Source organism: Meleagris gallopavo, chromosome 11 (genome assembly GCF_905368555.1).
Source record: "Meleagris gallopavo chromosome 11, MGAL_WU_HG_1.1, whole genome shotgun sequence".
NCBI classification, from domain to species: domain Eukaryota; kingdom Metazoa; phylum Chordata; class Aves; order Galliformes; family Phasianidae; genus Meleagris; species Meleagris gallopavo.
In genome coordinates this window covers 17,086,042-17,110,345 of record NC_139414.1, presented here as the reverse complement: position 1 = coordinate 17,110,345, position 24,304 = coordinate 17,086,042, and the positions used below count along the sequence as shown (strand labels likewise).

Sequence of the window (24,304 nt, the reverse complement as noted above, 5' to 3'; positions counted from 1 at the left end):
CACGGAGCTCCGAGAGCTCTCAGCTCCCCACCTCCCAGCTCAGCCCCACTCAGGTGCTGCTGCCCTCATTTTGCTGCTTGCATCGGTTTCAGGAGCTCCAGTCCTTCCCTTCCCCGGAGCGGCTTTCCCCTTAGTTTCCAAACAATGTGTGAAGCCCAGTTCCGCAGGCACAAGAGCCTCAGTGAGTTTAAGGATGACTGAAGCTATTTCCTCTCCCGGGGAGGTTTAAAAGCCGCGGGGGGATGCGTGGGGTGAGAGCGATCGCTGCGTTTCCAGCAGCCGCCCTCTCCCAGCACTGAATCACGGCAGGAGCAGTGTGCCCAGCCTGGGTGAAGCAACCCTCCCGAGAGCAATGCCTTAAAGCGCTGCAAACAGCCTTAAGTGCGCCGGAGATAACTAATTTCAAGCATGGCTGTCTAGTGTGCCTGTCATTCCCATTGTCCTTCCAAACTATCTCAGACATTTTGAGCGGGGAGCACCCAGCTATGAGTTAGTAGGGGTTGTGACACCGATGGTCCAAAGGGGTTGGAGCACCGGGAGGGGACGATGACAGCGCTTAACAACTGGTGGCACTTTGGAGGATACGGCTGGAGCTCTGTTTATTAACAATTAGGCTTCGCCTCGGAGGAAGATGTGACAGCTGTCGGAGGTAGGATTTGCATGCGAGACAAAGGGAGCTGTTGCTGCTGGGTGCTCCGGGTTGTGCAGCCAGGTGGGGGCCGGGAGGGCCGGGCTGCGGGGAGCGGTGCCGCCAACACTGGGGTTTCTGGCAGAAATGTCTCGGGGACAAAGCGGCTCCAGAGTCGTTCCCGCTGCGTGTGCGCTCCCGTGAGCGGAATGCATAGAGGTCATGCGGGAAACACTTCGCCCCTCACCTACCGAACCGCTTCTGGGGTGGAGAGGGGAGGGTGCCTTAAAATAAAAGGGGAAGGGGAAAGCGACAGACCTGTCAGCTGGAGGAGGCTGCTGTTAACGTGGAAAATGTGTCTGGTGTGCTACTGCTGTCATTTGGAAAGGGGAAAATGAAAAGGGGCTGGATTTTCCGGTGAGGAACTCCTTGGGTTATAACTTATTACAAAAAAAGAAACCACAAAACATAGCGTGTCCATCCATTTTGCGTAATCAAAGCTTCCTCTGCACTGTTGACATTGTTTTGCTGGATGAGAACTGTAGTTTCAGACAGGAGGGAGGGCTCCCTGCTGTGCTGCTGCCAATCCCTGCCACCCCCCTCCATAAAACAGCGGTGTGGGGAGAGAGGTGATGAGTGCTCTGCTGGGTACCCAAAGGGCTGCAGCCAGGGCTGGGGACTGGAGAAATGCTCAGCAGTGTTACAGGAACAGCCTCTGGACAAGGCTGGTTTTGTCTCAACCGAAGTCCTGGAGGAGATATGCAAAGTTGGGAGCCTCGTGGACTTTTTAGCGATGTGCTCGTTTGGCTTTGCTAGACCAAAAAATGTCCAAACCTCAGGGTCAGGTCTGTACAGCAGAACAGGTCTGTGTGTGGCCCTGCTCATTGCTGGGCTGCAAGTTTATGTATTTGCATTTGTGTGTATCACCAGGATAAGTAGCAGGAACTTAATGAACAAAAACCTTATATAGGTGCATATGCAGCACCAGTATTTTTGGGGTGTGTGATGTGAGTGTGACTTTCCCTGGGCTGATGAATTGTTTCTACTTGCGCATTAAAGTTTCAAATTCCCAAACAGCAGAGAGACTTCAGAGTGAGAGGTATTTAGCAACAATAAAATGCTCTGCTTGCGGAAATGCTTCTCACAGGAGCTATTAAAAATGCACTTAAAGGAGCTGAGAGTCATGTCTTGCAGCAAGGGATATAGTACTGCTCACTCTGCTAAGTATAAAAATGAAGGCTGTGATATCATTTTAAACCTACTTCAGTGTGGGTGTCTACAGGCATACTTTACAACGCTGTTGTTAAATGCTCACAACTTAGAGAATTCTGGTAGATTGAGTGTTTTCATTACAGCTTCATTAAAAAAAAGGATTCCAATGTAGTAGGGACTCACAGAGGAATCCGAATTTACTCATCCTAACAAACATTCCATTTAAGGAGAATTTCAATGATTATAGCAAGCAAACTTTATGTGGGTCATGGTGTCACTCATTTGAAAATGATATACCGATGACAATTTAACAACAAAAGTGCCACATGCCTTCAGTCACAGCAAATACAGTTTGTGCCAAAGGGAAGCAATATTGGCTTGGGAACAATGAGAATTCCCCCTAAGAAATACAACTTAAAAATATTCAGCATCCAAGCAACAACTTTTCAGCCAAGCACATTGCTTTGCATTACAGACTGGGGGAAAAATCATTTCAACCTATGCTATCTACACTACCACGTAGTACAAAATGATAATAGGGAAAAATTTCTCTCAAGAAAATGTTCCCAGGAGTTTGCAATATGGCTTAAAGAGATGTTATGCAGAGATATTGAACCTGTGTCAGAAACGAGCAAGCAGAAGTCAAGCACCCATCTTTTCTTCTCCATCTGCCTTTTATCCAGAGGCTTTGGCAATTTTACTTTTTTTACTTTCCATCCTTCAGGGCCTTGGGCAATCCCCAGCCTCATTGTATCATAGGCAGTGGTTCTAGACCTGTGAGACAGTGTACCAGTGAACATGTAGCTGGTGGTGCTTAGGGAATGAGGCTGCACGTAGAGTTCAAGAAAAGGGAAAATGCAAAGCAAACTTTTGTTGCAGGAGTAGGTTCATATTTCAGGTGTTTTCGACTGTAAATAAGGTATATTGCAAATCCCATGATTCAAAACTAAATCTGCTTTTAGAACTATTCCAGATGAATTTGCCACTTACAAAAACGTCTGCCAGTAGCAAATATCCATTGGTTTGAGAGCCTGTCAGAAGCAACTCCAAATCTCTTCATGCTCCCTGTGCTCCACCAATGCACAGCAGATAATGAAGTAACCTGCATCAGATTGATTCACTGTGCTGAGAAACAATTTCACCGTTTTCTCCAAAAGCTGAACGAGTTCTTTATGCTATGAATCTCACTTGTCCTTCTGCTTTATGAATCGCCTCTGGAGCTCATGCAATTTTCTAATTTATTTATTTGATATTATTTGGGAATTTCATCAGTGAATAACACTTGGCTGGCAGATCTTTTGGGAACAGCAAATGCTTGCAAATTCATACTGCGTTGCCTACTTTAGTCATGTGGCGTTCCTCGGGTAGATGATTTGTGTAACTAACTAACCAAGTGAACTGCATATTTTACAACCAAGCGAACAATTTCATCTTGGATTCCCATCACTATCTGAGCAGTCAGGTTTAAAGTTCCTGTCTTGCGAGGAGTCATACAAGCAACACATAAGTGCTGAAGGGCTCCCACCAGGCAGATGTGAGAGCCGGGTTAACAGCTTTCAGATACATATGAATATTCATGGCAAATGTTTGAATTCTTGCAGCTTTGCTAAAAGGAACAGTCAGCATCATCCACTGCGCACGGCATGGGCCACTCTCTCGCAGTGCTTGCGGAGTGTTAACATTATGAGACAGGGTCTGGCACAGCATGAACAAGTAAATATGCCCTAACGATTTTTAGCGATGAAGCTGGTGAGAGGAGGTCATTACCTCCAGGTTCCTGATCGCAGCAAGCGCAGGCGAGGGCAGGACCCGGAGCTGTCCTCCCCTGCGGGTGCTGACTGCGGGGACAGGGGTGACGTGGCTCAGTGTTGTCATGCAGGGCGCTGACGGCATGCCAGGGAGATGTGGAGGAGCTGTGAAGCAGCAGACAGAAAGGAAACTAACTAACATCTGGTGTATGGCTGAAAAGCAGGGAAAAGCAGTTGGGCGAAGAGTTTCAGTCAAGTGGTTTTTCTCAGACAGAAAAAAAGCAGCTGTCAAAACACCAAGCTCTTTTGACTCAGAAACAAATGAGGAGAAGGTTATAGAACAGAGATGTATTTGCCTTTTGAACTAATTTTGTACTATACTTTTATCAAATAGGAAACCTTAGGTCTCTTATCAAGTGTTTGTATAGTTCAACTACTTCCCCACTGTATGTAGAACAAGCCAGGTGCCTGCTGAATGGTCAGGACTGCTGTACCAGCACTGAGACAACCAGCAGTGTGACTCCCTATTTTGTTGGCTCTTTCCACCCTTTCAGTAATTTTGAACCTCAGTGATCCTACATATCCTTATTTGTTTTAAAAGCAGAAACAAGCTTGAACAGCACACAGCAAACAAGCCATGCACCAACAGTCACTGTGGGCAGTACCTGTGCATTTATGTTGTCAGGGCACATACAGTGCCAGATTAGTGCTGCTTGGGGAGAGTAATAGAACTAGAAGAAATAGGGAAACCAAAAACAAAGAAAACAAAGAGGATCTTTGCTACAAAAAAATTGATTTCATGTCTGGGGTGAAATCCCAACTTAAAACTCCTCTTGGATAGTGCTAAAACTCCTGCTATGTCTCTCTCTTCAAATACTGCTTTTGCTTTCTTAGTATAAAGCTGACCTATTGGCCACGGTTAGCCCATATCTGTGCTTGTTCCAGGCAAGATAGTTTTCTATAGACCATTTATAAAGCAGTAGTTCATTTTTAAAGAGAAAACAGAGAAATCCCAGCTTGTTCTGCCCTCATTGCTGGGTGCCATATTTGCATCTCTGATGTTCCCATGGCAAGTTCTGCAGGGACACCCAGCAACAATCCTGGAGCTATAGCATCTTCTGCCAAGATCCCAGAAAGTTTAGAGGCAGCAACATAGCTGTTAGTGAATGGAAGTTCCCCACTGTTTGTTTATCATCCATTTCTGCAGCTCTGCAGGCATAACTTGTCAGCTCTGAGGCACTCAACAGTCTTTCAAAACTACTTCAGTAAACACACAAGTTCTTTAGGTAACCATTTGCATGAGAGCTTGGCCAAAACCTCACTAAAACCTTCAGTCTTGCCTGCTGGCCCCTTGGCACTGGCCTGCCTGCAAACTCCCCAAGGAACTGAGAGATACAAAAGCAACAGAGAAGGTATCCTTCAGGAGAAAGAAGGAAAATAGCTGGCGATGTTAGATGACCCTAAAGCACTAATGGGGGTTATGACTACATCCCCAGGCAGTGGATGTGATGGGCATCTGGCAGCTAGGACCAGCCCCAGCCACCCCCAAGTACTTGGACATTTTATTGTTCGGGAACATTCAGCATTTCTCTTGCTAGCACGCCACTGAGTTGCCCTAAATCAACCACCACCAGAAGTATTTTGAAGACCAGAGGAGACAAAAGACTATTTGTCCCATTTCCTCACCTCCCTGTCTGGATCAGAGATCAGAGTGAGTGAGTTTCTGTGTAAGTCCAACATGGTCCATCTCCCAGTGTCACTGTCCCAGCAGGAGTCCCTGCATGGCACAGCCCTTTGTGCCTCCAAGGCCCAGTACCAGAGGAGGGCTGGGATAACATCGCTGCCTTAAAGAAGCATTGCAGAAAGCATCCAGTATATTTGGCTGTACTTTACTTGCAGACAGGCTATTTTCCACCTCAGCAGAGTGGTACTCCTTTCTGACAGCCATTAGTTATTTGCAAATTTAGATGGGCCCTATAAACATCAGGCTCCTGAGTGAATAAATAATATCTCAGAGCAATAACTTGAAATAAGTCAAACTCAGAATGGTGAGAAGGCTACTAGTATGATCCCTCTGGGACATACTCCCTACCACTTCTAATTAATATCTGGTACTTAAAGCATCACAGTCTGGTTAAATCAAAGTCAGAGGAAACAAAGGAATATAAAATCCATTGGAGACCTGTGCCTGTCTCCATCCATGGGAGCAGGCACACTCTTCAGAGCTGCTGCCAGACAGACTGACGCTGACCTCAGAAGCCATGGGTTTGAGAGCACAGCCCCAGAGACTCAGCAGCCAGGCTGCCCTTGTATTACTCCCTGTTCTCCTGCTGCCTCCCCCTTTCCGCCCCTCTACTCCTCCTGGCAAACAAAATCAGCTCACAAACAATCCAGGAAAATGTGCCTTAGTTTTGGGATGCCAGCTGGGACTCAGCAAGCATCAGAGCTGGTGCAATAAAAGCAGGAGGAAAGCAGAGCCAAGAGTGAGATGTGGGGAGCAGCATCAGCACAGCACATTTTCTGCTGAACACCCCCAAACTCCTACTTCCTAAGGATTCAATGAGCCTGCTGCAGAAACAGGCTTCAGATAACCACATCTTGACCATAGCAACATATTGCAGAGCCGAAGGGTTATAAAAGAGCTGAAGAGCAAAAAAGACCCAAGAATTTGCCTGCGCTCTTTGATTGCTGAGGCCCTTCTATCTATTGACGAGTAGCTTTTGAGCTCATATGTTGAATTCCAGAGCTGCTGTTGTGGTGATAGGGCAAGAATCGATGGCTGTGAAAAATAGCCCTTGTAGAGCCGATGTAAGGATGTCTGTTGTAATTTGGCCAAGTTTACTGATCCAGGAAATGCACATTTCAGGTGGAGAGCCTGAGTGGAAAACATCAATGCAACTAGGCCATCTATCAACCCCTCCAACAAAGCACATATACTTCAAGGAGCACTAATCCAGGCAGGGAACAAAGGAAGTTCATTTGCAACCATAGCATTTTATTAACCAGAGGATCTTGCAGAAGATGAGTGTCCTGGCTTTTTAAAACCCATTTTAATGAAGCACCGGGACATAGCATAAACTTCTGAAAACTTCTGTCTTCATTTACTTCCATATAAGACACTGATCTCACTGACAACTCTGTTCTTTGAAAGCTCTTCTGCTCTCCTATTAATTGCATGAAACATGCATTTTCCCATCTTGCAAAGATCATCCCAGGACTTTCTGGTTGTAAAGTGCAAGAAGTCCACACCAAAATCTTTTTTTAGTAGAGCTTAATTAAGACAATCCAACAATTTGTATGCAGCTGATATGGAGGGATTTTGTCACAGGTAAAGGAGTTTTGAAAAAAAAAAAAATAATGCTTTTATCTCTTCTTGCTTGCTGTTTTAGTCATATTTTAAGTGGATTAGTATAATCTTTCCTCAGCCAAACTCCACAGCCAGTCTATTCCTTCATTGTTCTAGTTTTTCAAAAAGAAAAAGACTGAAAGCAATTAATTAAAAATCTCTTCAGAGATGCATATATGAGTGCACTTATTCAAGAACTCATAAAATAACTCCACATTTAAAGACAATTTATCTAGTGCATTAAGTGTGAACAGGATGTTTTTGTTAGGTGCACCTGCCTTTAGATGGTTCCCCAAATAAATATGCTTGTCATTTAAAGATGTCTGCAGTGACTCAGCTCAGTTGGAGAGGATCCCCTTTCAAACTTGGTTTATCTTCTAGGCAGGTTTCTTTTTCATTTCTCCTGTGTGATGAAGAGGTTGATAGATTTCGAGCAAAGAGTCTTTCCCTGCTGGGACCGGGCTGTCAAAAGCCATCACAGAACTTGCAAGATACTGTTGCAACTCCACAAGTCATAATTCACCTCCACAATTATTGTTGAGTTGAAAGACAACTCCCAGCAAATTGACAACAGGAACTTTTTTTAGCAGTGTTACTCTGCCAGGCTGCAACATCATCATCTGCACACACATGGACACCCACATGGGGAACAGTACTACCATACACAGTGAAGTCCACTGACTTGAGTGAGTTTGAATAAGTAAACATCAGTTTGTTCACACCAAAGTAGTACACGTACTGTATTCAGAAACTCTTAAGGTCAATCAAAAAAGACATATTCACGTTTTGTAACATTTCTTCATTTCTTATGAACCAGATAAAAACCAAATTTCATGAATTTAGGGTGAGGGAGAAGGTCTGGCAATTGGTATGCTTGATCTCAAAGCTGTTTCCTTCCTTAACAGAAATTCAGCATATCTGTGCTGAGTGCTGTGCCTTCCCTTTTTAGTGAATATTCATTTCTGGAGTCAGTGCAGTAGACATGGTTTAGTGAGCATGGTGATGATGGATCAACAGTTCGACGAGATGATCTTAGTGATCTTCTCCAACCTTAATTATACTATGATTCTATCCTGCAAAGTACACTTTCCAGGAAGCTTAAATATGCCTGTGGAGGTTCATTAGAAGTGCTTAGCCAGTTCTTTGAGCAGCAAATCTCGAACAACAAATGAATTTCTGTACCCACTTTCTCAATGATTTCATCAATATCCTCTTCAGTCTTCATTAAACTGTTCACTGTTTGTCTACTCTTTCTATTCCCTGTTCTGCTTGCCTGTACTTAAAAAGCCTCCCATATCATAGCCTGCTGGTCAATAGCCAGATATCCAGATGATTCTTATGTATCACATTGAAAGGTGCCTTAGAAATAGCAGGGAGAGGGGAAAAACAAACAAACAAACAAACAAACCACAAAACATTGGAAGACTTCATATGTTCTTTTAGATAAATAGCAATGGTAGAGCTTATTAAATGTTTCTTCCTTTAGGGAAGCTGTGGAAGCAGCAACAGTTCAGTTTCATGGGAGAGTGCACCTCTTGCTGTTAGATTTTAGCTTCCCCCAGATAGGTCATAAGCCTGCTCAATTTCTTTGGAAGAAGCCATGCTTTCATCAGGGTTTGAAAGTTTCTGTCAGCACCCATCATTGTTCTGCCCTAACACCACTCCTCTGTCAGCCAGTTCTGTGCAGACAAGTTGTTTCTGTAAGAAGGATCAAACGTTGCTCACCTTAATTGTGTGAGAATCCCTCTGGCAATAATCAGGCTAATTGCCTCTGTGAAACCAGCTGGATTTGGCTTAAAAATTAAAGCACAAGTGCACATGTTCCTTTACAACCCCAAGACCTGGTCATTGAACATTATTTATATCTCACTCAGAAATACTCTTTTTTTTCCTCTCCTTTTAGCCAAGGAGAAAGATAGAAAGTGTTTGGCTTTCAGGAACACCTCAAATGAAAGCTAAAGCTTCTCTAAGCGGTCCCAGTTCACTGCCTCTACTTGTGCACAAATCTCCACATATCTCTAATCATTTTCACTGTCAGTCTCTGCACTCTTTTTACATCTATTAGAGAATTTATGAGTTAGGATGACTAGAAATAAAAAAGGATTCTGAGGGGAGAGCATGCAATTGATTTATGTTAATGGCATTGTAATAATATTTTCTGTAGTTTCTTTCTTTTTCATTCTGTACACAGCTAAAATGTTGATTACTTTTCTATCTCTCTCCTGCTTATCAAACAGCGATGTCCACTTAGGCTCCAAGAATTTGTTCTCAAATCTGTCTCCAAAGTGGTTAAAACATAATTAATTTAAAACCCCCCAACATATGAGAAATTGAGATAACTCCTTCCAATCAATCTTACTAGCATTCATCAATGAGTTCCACCAACTGTCACGCTGCTCATACATCTCTCTATGTGAAGCTCCTCTGCCTTCAGTAGCTTTGACATATTTAACAACTATTAATGCTAAAAAAATCACCAACCATGTAATTTCTATTGGGCTACACCAGAAGCCTTAGAAGTCCCCCAGATGTGCATGAATAAATATCACAGTCACCTGTGACAGTATCCTTAATGATTTTTGCGTTTCCTCACACTGATAACTTTCATCTCTTGTGCATATGTCAGAAATATAAAGTAGCTAAGATGCACTGGGAGTTTATAAAAGCAATCAGAGAATAAATGTTATTGCAGAATCTCGCCTTCATAACACATTCTGCCTTGAGAACTGTATTAGGTGTCAAACTGCTTTACCCTGGAGGGATCAGAATGTGGAAGTGTCCTTCAGAGATGTCAGCAAAAGATCCTGATGGAGGGCTGATGATGGCACTTGATAACCCAATAAAAGGGATTATTCAGCACAGTGCCAGGGATAACCAGAAACCTATTCTACTGCTGTTTGACAACTAAAAATGAACAAATAGGCTTGGACAAAAAAATCAGCCTGATTCTTGTCTTAAAGTTGAGAAAATCAAATGCGAACACCTCATCAGAGGTCTGACAAAGCCACTTGTCCTTCTTCTATTCATTACGGTGCGGCTGTGCACTGCCTTATGCTGGCTGGTCAGGGACAGAAATACAGTATCACAAATTTGGGATCTGCCAAAAGCTGAAAACACCAGCAATAACAACACTTTTCTTCAAAGAGTTCTGTCAAAATTAAAGAATAGATTTTCAAAAGCCCTTGGCATGAAGAGTTCCTCCAGACTTCCCTAGAAAATGGACAACAAGGCCATTTGTCTTCAATTTTCAGTGTGCCCCTATGAAAAAACTCACAGCCATCATATCTTTCCTACAGGTTAGAAACAGTTTGTAATAGCATCATCTAACACTGAAAGTCTCTTTTTTTTTTTATTATTATTATTTTTTTTGTGATGAAGCACAGGATTACTGTTACTGCTTCAAGCTGAGGCACAGGAACGAGTCCCTGGTATGGGATCTGGATGAGTACCCACGTGTTTGGTTTGTGAGACAGCACACCGAACGCGTGGCAATTTTTGTGCACCTTCATGCATGATGCAAAACACAAAGTAGTTATTAGACTAATTATACCTAATTGGCATATTTATTATTAATGTGTCTGACGCGGTGGCTGCTGAAAGATTCAGGCTGTGCCAGGTGGTAGACAAACACATGGCCATAAAGATAAATTAAATGTGTTAGAGGAGGCACACAAACACAATGCATGTATAAGGCATTGGATACCATTGGGATTCCCCACAGTGGGAGGAAACAGCCCACTGTTGCCACTCACGTGAGCACACAGGTTGCTTTGGGGATCACCGAGGGGAACCTGCTGGGAAAGAAACCCTGCAGGGCTGAGCCTGTGAGCATTTCAGCAGTACTGACATCCCTGATGCAGCCAGAGTCATCCCACCCAGAGCTTAGTATCCTTGCCCCCAGCCTCTCTCTGCCCTTTTTCCTACTCTCTGAAGCAAGATTACAAGTTCTAGTAGTTGGACAGCCCTGGGTATAGCTTGTAAAGAAGAAACAAAAACCCAAGTGGATTCACATTTGCTATGTAAGTTTTGCACCTGGATGTAAGTTTTTTTGCAGTGTCTCAGAGGGGCACAGTATGGAGCAGGGCAGTAATTAGCTGTCTGTGTTTGACATGCCACTGGCATCATTCTGCTGGCTGCTCTGTGCTCCCCAAATGCACAATACCGACTGTGCAGAACCAGTAGTATGTCACAGGTGAATCCACACAGGCTCTGAACAAAATATAGTATGCAGGCACCAAAGCAACAACCTCTGGCCACTTCTCATGGGCCCTTGCTCTGGCAGGCTGTTGGTCATCCTGTAGCTGCCAGTCACCCAGTACTACCTATAGCCCAGGAGAGTGCTGAGCACAGAGCCTGCTTTACCTTTCTCAGGAAGATTCCAGCTTGCCTTTCCTGAAGAACCTCATTCATATTTCTGAACTGTTCAGTGTGGGCAGCAGAGAGTGGTGAAAGATTGGGATAGCAGCAGCTGCAAATGAAGTGCCACAGTGCGAGTACAGAAGGTTCATTTTGTAGCTCTCTGAGGCTGCACAACAGCCGAGATCCTGGGTGTGTGGGAGCAGAGCAGTCCCGGGCTGGGGAAGAAGAAGGTGGAGGGGCAGACAGAGACCGTGCTCTCTTCTCACTCTTTGTGTATGGCCATTTTTTGGAGGGAAAAGGCTGTATTCGCAGTATCTCTGGAACTGGGCCATCCACTCTCCTCTCAGCTCGTAGCCAACCATTAAATTGCACTGTATTATATCATAAATCCTGAAAAATGACATTTTCATTCATTAGGATTCATAGTAACCACAAAAACAAGCCTTCCCCCTTTAAAGCGGTATCTGCCATTCAGATTCTCAGATACAAATTTCCCAGAATAGCATTTTTTCCATTCCCTCTCACAAATAATACCATGTGTGATATTTCTGGCTTTCACCTGAACATAACTAGGAAACATTGTTTATCCAAAGAGAGTTCCCTTGCCTCCCTAACTCATTTTTTTCACCTATAGTATTTTATACTGAGACATGAGAAAACGATAACAAATTATATATGGCAGCATCTCCCAGCTCCAGAGATTTCAGATGTGTCTTGCTGCATGCTATCTTTCTTTGCTAAATCTGGATGAATAGGACAAAACATATGTTGCAAAGACATTTTATCATAAATCATTTTATCATAAATTAAACCTGATTTCTTCATTCAGATTCGGGTAATATTGTGGAATTACTTCACCTTCTGCTAACTCCTGACTGCCTTTACTATCCATCCACACAATTTAAAAATCGAATAAGCAGGCTGTTATGTGTGAAAAGTAGCTTTTACCGCAAGAAAATGAAACATAAAAACAAATGCTGAAACCAATAAACTTCAGAAAATGTGGATCTGCAGCTGTCATCCTTATCATCAGGAGTGGCAGCATCACAGCTAAAAATCAAAATCCTCAAATTCAATCAAGGCTCCATGATTGCATGGTGTCGGCGCTCACTGTATGAGTCCATAGCAAGAGCAGATTCCTACCCAGCCAGGGGCTGGTGTTTTGACTGAAAAGGTGAGGGAAAATGCTGTTTTCTTATTTTAAAGCAGATGAGCAAAGCCACAGAAAAATTATGTGCATTGTCCAAAAACACGGAGAAAGGCTAAATCAAAGTCAGCAGTTTCCCAGATCCCAGCACACTGGTTAAATCCCATATCATCTACTCCCATAATTTTTAAAGGTACTGCTATTTTTGTCTTATCCCCTCATCGAAGAGCTGCCACCTCTGCCTGGGGACAAACTGGTCAGAAACCAAGCAACCTTTCATTGATAAATGCAGGATCATCTATGCCAGTGACGGTCTTATCACAACAGCGACTGAGCCCTGAAGCATAGATTCTTATTGCTGCTCCAAAATCTCATTTATTAACGTTAAATGCCATTACACAAAGCTCCTGCATTACCCACGCAAATGTCCACCCAGGAGCTGCGCTCCCACTCTGAGATGGCCACTTACCTATTTAATTAGCGCAGTCTTTTCTGACAGGCTAGGGGATCACATAAGCCAATAGACTGGCTGTTAATGGGAGCATGCAAGTTGCAAAGGAGGAGGGGAGCACGGAGCGCCTTTGACTGGCTCCAGTGTTTACAAGGAAGGTTTCCAGAGGAAGGTAAATAGCACTGAAACGCTGCCAGGATTGTTTCCCTGTGCTTCAGAACAGTTTTCCTTTCACTGTTGCTGTGCCAAGTTTCAAATCTGCCTTGTGCCAAACTTCATACGTAGAAACAAATTTGCAGAAAATTCATTTCAAAGTCAGACTTAGGCTACCAAGAGGAAACGCCAAAGGAGAAATGAGCGTGTCCAAGCATTTGTGCTACGGCTGCTGCTTCTATGATCACTTAAACAGGGAAGAGAATCAATAAAGCCAGATTTGCTTTTATCCTCTCACAACTAAACTCTCCATTTTGTATAAATAGATACCTAACATACCTACAATTCAAGCCCCAAAAGCAAAGACCAGCATTCATGGTGGAGGAAAGGAAAATTTCATTGTGTTCCTACAGAAACAAAGTCCTTCCTCAAGGCTCATTTTCCAACTGCCAGAAAATCATATAGTGCTCAAGGTGGGATCAGCAGCATCAGGCAACTGAAGGAGATACAGCAAATAAGTATACGGGGAAATAACATTATTTTTAAATGCATATGCATAAAGTAGTTATCAGACCAGCAGGATTTGAAACAGTCCCATTAGGTGAGAACAGGGGAAGCATACAGCTCTCTCAGAACTGCCCCATCTAAGGGAAGGCAAGCTTGGCTCCCAGCCACATTACCCCAATTTCAGACAGCACAACAACTTGTGAACCTCCTCCTTTCCAGCCCCAACACAAGACTAAGCTGTGTGCCATTCACACAAGCAGAGCTCATTTGGAGGCAGCCCAGTTTTCCAGATTTGCACAGCGTTCATGGACATTGAGCCTTTTTATAAACAGGTAATGAACTTAGGTCACCTGGGGGTAAGCCAGGATCCTTCCTCCTGCACAGCACGGCTCCCATTGCTATTAACCCATGCATAGCCTGAAAGCAGCCTGGGCAGGAGTGACACACACAAGACCACAAAGTTGTTTTTTCTTACTTTACAAAACAAACCAATAAATCAGTATTTTCACAAATTTTCAAAGAACAGAGAAGGAAAATAACTATATTTTTAATAACCTTTTTTTAAAAAAAAAAAAGTATTATTTTTAATGTAGCTAGGGACCCATTTTTTCTAGGAGCAGTGAGGCAGGGTTGGGCAGCACTTGAGGAGCTGGAGCCATTGGAGCCCTCCTCCCTTTTGGCCACAAAGCATCTCATGCTCAGATAGAGCACAAGCTTGGACACAGCACAAAGTGAGCACTTCCTGCCAAAGCCATTGACACTTCCTTACCAACGTGGAGGTAGACACAAGGCAGTTATGCCAGCAGGCTGTGCTGCGCTGGTATTTTCCCATAAAAATAATTGCAAATACAGAATAGCTGAAAAATAAAGAAATGAGAGCATGAAAGCATCAGCTCAGAAGTCAGTGGAAAAAAATGTAAATCACCATTCATTTGTAATGACGTGACTAGTCTTACTAAGAGGGACATTTAAAGTGACACCTGTGAGGACAAGGGCACAGGAAAGTCAGTGAATCCTTTCACTTGGAGCACGTTGTTATTCCTTAGGATGCCGTTTCCCTCATTCCATGCAAGTCTTTGTATCATGGGGGTCCCAGTCTCCAGCACAATTAAGAGTCATTGAGCTTTCTTTTTCACAGTTGCTTTGATCTCATCTAGCTGGGGGAAATGCAGTTGCTAACCCCACTTCTTCACGGTAATAATTTTTCCATTGGCTTTACAGAAGCTATCGCTTAATTTAGTGGCTTGCTCTTGGCATGATTTAAAAACATCATCTCAGTAATGTTGTTATCTTCCTGCAATATTTCACAGATATTGTGAAACCAGTTTATACTGATATCGAACTTAGCATCTGGCTGACAGGACAATTGCAGGGAAATATTGCCAGAGATATAAGGCCATTATAAGATAAATAATGAGTCCTAACATTTAATGGAGTGTTTTCTTTAGAAGAGATCATAGCGATGCTCCTGTCCACAAAAATCAGCACTTTCCATACAAAGGCAGAGGTAAAAGCATTCCTTCATGCAGGAAGGAAATCCTAGCTAGTGGGTGAGCAATGGCTTTGCTCTGGGCTGAAGTTTTCCATAGGCTTCTTGAATTACCTAATTTGCCCAAAGTGAGTGACTGGTGCTGGGAGCATAGGGATAGCTAATCAGGCATTCTGGAGTCATTAAGGTTTATCATGTAAATCTCTATTTGAGTACTTTTAAAATGCATATTACTTTCTTGATAAACTACGATGGCTCTAAGGAGCTGTTAATATGAATTAGGGCGTGTACCATACATAGTTGAAAGCCTTATGAGGAGTAGTTATTTCACATGCAGGGTAATCAGCTTTTAAATTATATTAAATACTGCAGTTGTAATGTTCCCCTTGCCTCTCCCAGGAAACAGATTGCCTTTATAAATTTTTTTTTTTTTTTTTTTTTTTTTGCTAAATTTCATTTCCTCAGATAACAGCCCACTATTGAGTTGTGCAACCATGAGGTGACTGACAGAGGGCAAGGAGGGGAGGACAAGTACATTTCATCTCTGCCAGTTAAATATCCCCAGATACTGTTGGGTAATATTTTACCTAACGTAAAAAATGTATTACTTTCAATTAGAAATTTCCTGTGTGTATGTGGAGGAATGAGAAAAAGTGCATTCAGTTCAGCAGGACTTAGGTCAAATCACAGCATCTCCCCTTCTCCTCCTCCGAGATCACCCAAGGCAAAAGGAAGTGAAACTGGGGAACCTGGAAATGAGGTGGTCACTGGGAGAATAGAAGGAAATATCATCCTGGATCTTGTAATTACTGCAAGCAATGCACCATCTCCACAGACCAGTTATCACAGTCCCTCTTGAGGCAAACAGACTGAACAAAATCCTCAGGAAAGAGACCTGAGGATACACCCTGCTTTGTTTTTCTGTTGAAAGGATTCCCAAGACCTTCCACACAGCATCTCTGCATCTCTCTTCCCATACCTATGTGCCCCAATGCCCAAGAATACGTCTGGGATGAAAGCAGCTCCCAGGCAGTGATAGGAGGGGACTGTGGAGGGTAGCTGCAGACACTCCAAGAACAGGAGAGCTGCTGTGGCACTCGGTCAGCTAAATTAACTTAACCAGGGAGAAAAACCTTTCTACATCCAGAAAATGCTGCTTTCTCATCATCAGTTACAATTCTTGCTAGCTCTGGTAACATCACAATGTGATACCAATTACACATTTGAAGATGACCTGCTGGCAAGAAGCTGTTGGCTTTCTGTACCTTTTTTTGCTCATTAAAAAATTGTAACAGACAGCAAAAGGGTTTCTTTATGAGTGACACCTGCAGCTTTCCAACAGCAGAATTCTTTATTCATTGGTGATGTCTTTCTGCTGGTAGCTCTGGCATTGAGCACATACAGTATATGTATATACATCTTCTAGACAAAGACAGGAAGGATTGGGAGATCTCCTCTGTATTAGTTTTTTCTTATAATCAATGTACTTGCTTTGAGGACTAATTTCTACCTTGCCACACTCTTGGCACAGAAGTCATCATAGTGAAACCAAAATTTTCCTCACTTCTGTTTCTCTCTCCTTTGAGCAGGGATTGAAATCTGTGGCAGCAAGGCTGGTGAACCAAGGTTCCTACAGATGTCAGCCTGAGCCATCCCTGTGTTCCAGAAGAGCCTGGGACAGGACAGGCAGATGAAGTGTCAGATGGGTTCCACTCTCCTTGCAGGTGCAGGGATGGCTTTGGATGTGCTCCAGGCAGTGGGGCACCAAGCAGGGCAGCTGACAGGATGACATTGCACTGCTGTTGTATGAGGCTCTGTGGGTAGTGCTAGGACCCTCACTGCTCCTTACACAACCAGGAGTAGTGTTATGGGGGAATCGGAGGTATAGAGAAGGCGATAATTCATACGCTATCAGGTGAAAATATATCGGGTATTCATTCCCATAGGTGATGAGACATAATCAGAGTTCATCCCTTTCTGCAGTTTTTGTCTCTACACAATTACACACGAAGGCTTTTGGTAGCCAGGACGTGTTGACATTTCTTTTTTTCAAATGGAGCACGCATCTGAGCTGTTTTCTATTAGCCTGGGCCTAGGAGGTGGTTTTGGCATGGGATGCTCTTGTTGCTGCCATATCCAATGCCTCTAGCCATTGGCTTCATGCCCGGGCTCAACGCGAAGCAGTCTGTGTGAGACAGACAGTTGTAGGCAAACAGATCGGGGTGCCGCAAAATTAACGCCTTGGTGTCGAGTAGTGAGCGAGAGCTAAAATTACTCTGTGTGCCTGCAGCCAAATTGGGAGCTCACATTAGAAGGCTTTTCCTGCTGCTCCTCACACCAGCTCCAGGCCATCTCATCTTCAAATAGAGCCAGCAGCACTCAGCCAAGCACTGGGGTGCTCTCAGTGTTGGTTTGTGGGGCCCTCTGAAATGGAGGTAGCAGACGGAAGCACAGCCCTGAGGCTGCTGGTGAGTGCAGGATTACTGACAGTCACTTCTCCAGTGTTTTCCCACCTTGTCTTCTAAACATCTTCAGGCAGATCAGCAAGAGACTGTGAAAATATTTGAGTCCAAGAGCAGTAGGAGAGCTGGAGAGAGCAATAGAGGGAAAATTGCCTTGCAGAACATAGGACACTAACCATTTAATATATGCATCTCTGCTAGAGACTCTCACAACTGTGTGTAATGGGCTGTGCTCTCCTGAGAGCCTTTTCTTTAACGTGTTTACAACAGGAGTGTGTAACTGTCGAGGGACAGAGGCAGGCACATCCGTCTGCATCGCACTGTGACTGCTCAACAACAGCCACAGAGCGCTGAGGGTGCTGAACGCATGGCCCACACAGGCACTGGGCAGACGTTAAGCTTCGTGCAGAGAAAGGTGCACACAACAAAACGTGGTGGGGAACTGCTATGTTTTCTTTCTCTGCAGCACTGCTATGCTTTTCATTTGAAGTATTGACAGTTGGAGTTAAAATTACAAGTGGGAAGGGCGTAGGAAAAGTTGATAATAGCCATGAGCTCAATCTATAGGGATTGATCGCGCCAGTGATCGAGCTGTCTTCCATGAAACAGATAATGACAATGCCAAGCTCTACATTTACCCTTCCAGCGCCAGGAGTTTTCACCCAAGCACCCTCCCAACCCTGTCTAGAACTGTCAGAAAATCTGTCCATAGCACTAAAGACTTAATTTCCTTGATTACCAAAGCAATCCAACCTGCTAATCAAGCAGATGCAGAAATCTCTTGAGCAGGCAGTCACGGTGACCAGAGTCCCAGGAGGATTTTTGATGAGCCCATGAAACCAGAGAAGTTTTTCCTCACAGTCTTAGAGCTCCCAGAAACACCCTCAACACACTAAGAAATTCTCCTGACAGTCTCATGGGATCTGCTCACCATGACAGTGCCCAGCAGGCTGCATTGATTTTACTTTATTTCCAGAAGGGCAAACAGCAGTGCAGGCTGCTGGAACTGTTTCTAAAAAGTTCTCTTTCGAGAGGACAAACTATATAGATATTGCACAACTCTTCCTCCAATCCTGTTCTGCTGTCCCTAGGAAAATCCGATCTGATGAATCCACTTGAGGAGTTTCAACCTAACTCATTACCAACTAATTAAGTTCTTTTCCTCTCAAGCCAAACATCAGCTGTTAAGCTATTATTAGTTATTTTGAACTAAACCCCAAAATAAGCAAAACAGCCTGTTAAATCTTTCCTGAAGTTTCAAAGAACCTTGTTTAAAGCTAAAACTCAGAGTTGCATGTAGTCAGCTCAGAAGCAAGGTGTAACCCAGCAGCAGTGACACTGGGGAGCCACACAGGGTGGCACCTAGCTTAACCATGGCCATGCATGCTCCATTTGGGACAAGAGCTCAGACCTCTACCTACATTAAAAGCCACTTTTGCAACCATATATATCCCCTAGTACCAAGCAACATGAACTGCAGTGTTACAAGGCAAGGCAGGTTGAAGGTAGCACTGAATTTGAGCCTGAAGTATGCTTCTTTTGCCTCAAAAACTGGAGTAATAGCATCTATAATTACACTACTTTTATAATAGTACAGGGAATGGTGGAAATCAGATTGCAGAAGGATGAGAAATTAATAAAAGTCCATGGCAAATTAAGACCAAGTATCTCTGTGAGAAAACCACCACTGGGATTAGCAGTGGGGAGCTCCAGTCTGACAATTGCAGGCAAAATGTAAGTGAACCCTGGTGAGCAAGGCAGTCAGCTAGGAAGGGAAAATTATTTCAGCTCTGGGATATTTCTATTTTTAACATTTGTGTTTAAAATTAAATGCAATGAAGATTATCATGGTTTTTGCACTGAACTTCAGAGGTAACCCAGAGTTTCACACCTGGCCGGATCTACAAAAGGAGGATACATCTCTTGAGTGGGAGTGAGGGCAATGAAAGCCCTCTTACCCACCTTGGAAAACCCTCTCCTAGCTCTCTGGATAAAAGTCAGCCGTAGGTTGTAATGTGCAAAGGTAGATTAGGGAACCTAGATCCCTTCTGCTGATTTTTATGCCAGGTTTTAGAGATTCACATCAGAACAAGTTATCACCAACATGAAAATCCTCCCCCAATTCTTTTAGCAATCTTACCATCAACCAAGGAAAGTTAAGCAAATAAAGCTGCTACCTTGCTACCATGAAGAAGGATTCACTCAGTGCAGCTCTCTACTAGCAAGTTGTTAGCAATAATGAATAATTAATGAATAATGTAGTTGTCTCAATGCCCCAATGTCTCTGGCACCTTTACAGATAATAATTAAAACAATAGATAACAGATAAGATAAGTCCCCAGGCAGGTGGTTGTACATAAACCAACGGAAATGCAAGAACAGAGGATGTACACGTGACGCAGAAGCCAGAAGTTTCTTATGCTTTGTATTGCAGACCCCATACCTCCTGATATTGCACCATGCTCTGAAAGCCTAGAGATGTGAGGAATCCAAAGAAGCTGCAGGAGTTACATTTAAATAAAGAATCCAGCAGCCTGAAAATTTATGAACAAACTCAGAATGACTCTGGAGTTTAGTCTTGGTGAGCAAAGTGACTGTTTGCAATCTGGAACATCTCCATCCTTTCCACGCAGATGCTTTAAGAAACCATTTCCCAGATCTTAATTTCTCTTGATGGTGCAGTATGAGTGTCCCTAGAGGCTAAGACAAATACTCAATTCTTCCAGCTGCTTATGAGTACTGCAAAGCCAACAATTCCCCAATGCAGCCTAGGCAGTCACATTGGTCTATGTTCCCAACCTACAGCTTGACACGCCAGGAAGAACTGGGGCAACAAGTGACCACATCCTCTTGCCCTGCTGGCACATTCCTGCTGCCTCCTTTGGTTCAGCACTGCACTGGTTTGACTTCTTACCTTTTTCATCTTTTGAAAATTAGCAGAAGATTGACAAGGATGGGAGGAACAAAAAGAAAAAAACAGAGTCTGAGAGCTTTCATCTCAACAGCCTGCACACATGGGGAGCCAATTAATTCTTCTGAAGCTATTCTGCTGTTGAGACTGAGCATCTTCCTATAGACTTTCCACACTCCTTAAGGGAACAGGAGCAGTAGGACACTGTTGTAACTTAGAGGCTGGCAACACCAAGAAGCACTGCACATCTCTGAGCAAAAAACAATCTTCTTTGGTAACAATCAGAACAGACTTATTCTTTGCAGATCTGGAGATTAGGAAACAACAAGTCTAAGCTGAAAGTCCAGTTTGGCTCCTAGGGCATTTCTCAATTTTCTACTCACAGAATTCATTAGCATTGGCACAGAGCTGATTCTTGTACCTAATTTTCCATTAATGGGTCAAACAGAAGCAATTTTTAACAAATCTGTTGAAGCATCTGAACAGATGAAAGAAAATCACAAGTGATCCATCAGGGCTTGAATCAGTCCTGTCAAAGAGGCATGCTGGAGCTGGCACCTGCGTACGCATCTCCTGCTGTCACGTCACGTTATACCTTCAGTTGTACAGCTCAGTTTGGCAATGATACAGTTTTTCTTCATCTTCAGCAAAAGCATCTCCTAATTTCAGCTCACTGCTGCACCAGAAAACTAACCCCATAACCCTATGAACAATTCAGCTTGCCACCCACATGGTGGTACTGGTGGAACAAAAGCCACACATCTGAAAGTAGAGGATGGGACAGCTTCAGCAAGTTCCCACAGTTAGCTCAGCTTCAGTCAGTCGTGAAATTTCACCTGTTTTCATTGCTTACTCCACTCCCTTCCCCATTACATTTGTAATTGCCAGAGAGAAGCTCATCATTAGGTTTCTCCATTGTTTCCAACTCATGCCTAGGGCTCCAGGCAGTGAAGGGGAACGCATGGAAGTCCCCATGCATTAACACTGGGTTTGTCAACAGCAGTGTTTCCCCAGCTCCTGAATCAGTGATGCTCTTACAGAGTGATGAAAGCTGTAAGCCTTGGGTGAGCTCCTTTAAACCCACACAGACTATTCAGGACCTAATTTTACATATTCTCATGAAAATAGCAAATCTCTTTTAGAGGCATTACAGAGTCAGTGACAACTGCACATTAGAGTCTCTCATCATCCTCTTCCCACAACTGATACTCAATCTCCCGTTCCACAGCTGAGGAATTATCAAGGTGTCAGCCCTTCCTCTTGGTGACAGCAAACCTAATGGTTACAGCTGTAAGTGGCAGGGAAAACCTTTAACAAAAAACAGCAAGTTTTGGATATCAGACTCTCTCCCTTCTGCCAATGAAGTTCAGCATATTGGAAACAGCTAAGTTACGGGGCACTGCTGGTTCCCCATATGCACTTATAAAGTATAGGTCATCTGTAAATATCCAGTGAATAAAACCAACTCCAACACTGATGAACATCATGAAATTGTGAGAAACCATCCCCCGTGCTTTCCCAGGTATTTTCCACTGTTCAAGACCACCTACAGGCTCTCCTGTCACCTGAGACCTGGTGAGGATTTAGGAACAAAGCTTAGTTTTGCTGAACTTCCAAGAAGACTGTCATGTCCTTATACTTGCTGAAACTTAAGCTAGGGTTGCAATATGGCACCATGCTGTTGACATTAAAAGTTCTCCTCCATACTTGAATGTTGTTATTTTAAAATCAATGATTTATTGTCCATTTGCCTGGACAACTGTGATCAGTATGCATGATAGGCCTGGAAGTGCACAATTATTATTCAGCTCAGCTGATTTCAAGGAGATCTTTGATTTTGTTTTGTTTTCCAGAAAAATGGCAAAGGGTTATTTCTGTTGGAAAGAGACAGCTCAGTAATATCAAAAGTGAAATGTCCTAAATCAAAGTCTCAGAACGTATTATTTCACGCACTAGCTACTGAGTGATGAATTAATAATAGTATCTCAAATACATCTTCCATCAATATGCTTCTTCAGATACTATCAGCATTTAACTAACAAATTATATGACAAGGAAAATTCAAATGGTCACCAAAAGCAATGTATCTTATATGATACTGAAATTCTTGCAATTTTTGCAAGGCAGTAATTTTTCTTCCTAGAAATTAGTCACAAATCAAGTATTTTCACAGTACATTTAGAACTGCACATTTCTCCTAAGTTGCTGAATTTGGGAGATTGCGTCTTTGGCTTTGTTTCAGATCTTCTTCTAAATTTTATGCCAAGCAATAGCATTCGTATAAAGAAAATAGTGGCAGTATATAGCTGCAGAGGGACCTTCAGCAGCTCCCATGACCTTTACAGCAGCAGGGCATCAGAAAACCACACAAGCTGTTTCTCATTTAACTATCTTAATAGGTCAAGAAAAAGTAGTTATGACTGTTCTAAGAAGCACAGATATTTGCTTTTGTCTCATAAAGATACAAAAAGTTGTACTGCTCTGTCTACAAAAGGTTGCAAAGAAATCAGACTGAAACCAGGAATGAGGAAGTTTAAGTATGCAATTGAAATGTCAGCCAAATGACCAGAATGATGAAGAGCGAAGGAACAGCTGTAGTCCCCCAGTGGGCTGAATAGCATCCAAGTGCTCAGTTGCAAAAGAAAAGGAACAAGTGCAGGAGGTAAGAGGGAAAGGCAAGGACATGCAGGCTACACAAATGAAGGAAATAAGGATATTCTCTGTGCATTTCTTAAGACAGAAGAGGGAGATGCCTGCTTTAGCTTAGAACAAGTAACTTAAAAAGCTGGCTGAGTTAAACCAACAAAAAAAAAAGTATCACATTAAAGGCATATTTTGCTTTTATTTTTTATGGCTCATGCTCCTATTTGAAGTGTATTCTTTTGTCCTTAAATTCGTTCAGTGAAAAATTTGATTCTGAAGTGACCTGGCAAACCAAGATATTTTACCCCTATAGGAGTGCTTACTCTGTAGATTAGGACAGGAGTTTGTGAAGAAGTGCCCAGCTCCCCACTCTGCTCCATCAAGAAAGGGAGTGCAGCACACCGGCACCAGTGCTATTGGGAAGGTGGCAGAGCCACATGTAGGTCTGAAGAAAGTTCTTCCAGAGGCTGTCAATAACTACAAAAGCTTTCTCATATCTGGTAGAGAGCAGATCCTCACCCCAAAGCCTTTGGTGAGTTCACAGCAGGACGCTGACTCTCCTTCACATCATATGAAAGGGAAAGCATAGCAATATAAATAAACAGAGCTAATGTACTGCAAGTAGTGGGGGAAAATGAGCCTCGCATTCAAGTACACTGTTCTAGTCAATATAATCCACTCCAAATGAGTTAATGTAATGCTCACTATCCAATCACTCTACTATTGTTACGAGTTGCCATATAGCACTAAGCACTGCACAGTCTTGCTGCAAGCAGCTGTTCATTCTCCAAAGAGTTCACAAGAGACCAAATGAGCAAAGGAAAAATAATAATAGTACAAAGTGTCCAGTGTCACAGAGCAGTTTGGTAACAGTGCAGGAATAGAGCCCATGTACTTCTTGCCCTTGCAAATGTCTCTGAAACATACCTTTGGTCATTTGACTTCTTTAGATGTAAGATGCATGATTTCAGATAATGGGCTATGCTAATCTTCAGTATTAATGACTGAAGTTCCACAGGTATTAAACAGGTCTAAGAAGGGTAACAAGTAAATCAGAAAGCATGTAACATTGCCTGAAATACTGTAGTTCTTAACCAACAAATAATTTGTGTCACCATAAAATAATCAAGAATTCACCCACTAAAAGAGGTATTGCAGGACCCACTTCGAAAGCATGCCACATTCATGCATACAGTCAAAATAATTGTATCTGTGAAGTCCGTCTCAATTTGGAGCACAAGTTTTGTT

At 43.1% G+C, this 24,304-nt stretch overlaps 1 protein-coding gene across 5 annotated transcripts in view; it reads left to right on the top strand.

Moving 5' to 3' along the window:
* LOC100547178 (calcium-activated potassium channel subunit beta-2) overlaps positions 1–24,304 on the top strand; it is a 113,797-nt gene that overhangs the window by 36,520 nt on the left and 52,973 nt on the right. The window contains exon 1 of one of the 5 annotated variants that reach the window (XM_085233120.1): positions 205–649. The exons of 3 other annotated variants lie outside the window; for them this stretch is intronic. The gene's annotated coding sequence lies outside the window, so the exon portion shown is untranslated. Of the gene's footprint in view, positions 1–204; positions 650–24,304 lie in introns of those variants that run through there. One more of the 5 variants, XM_010716881.4, reaches the window with a different exon arrangement.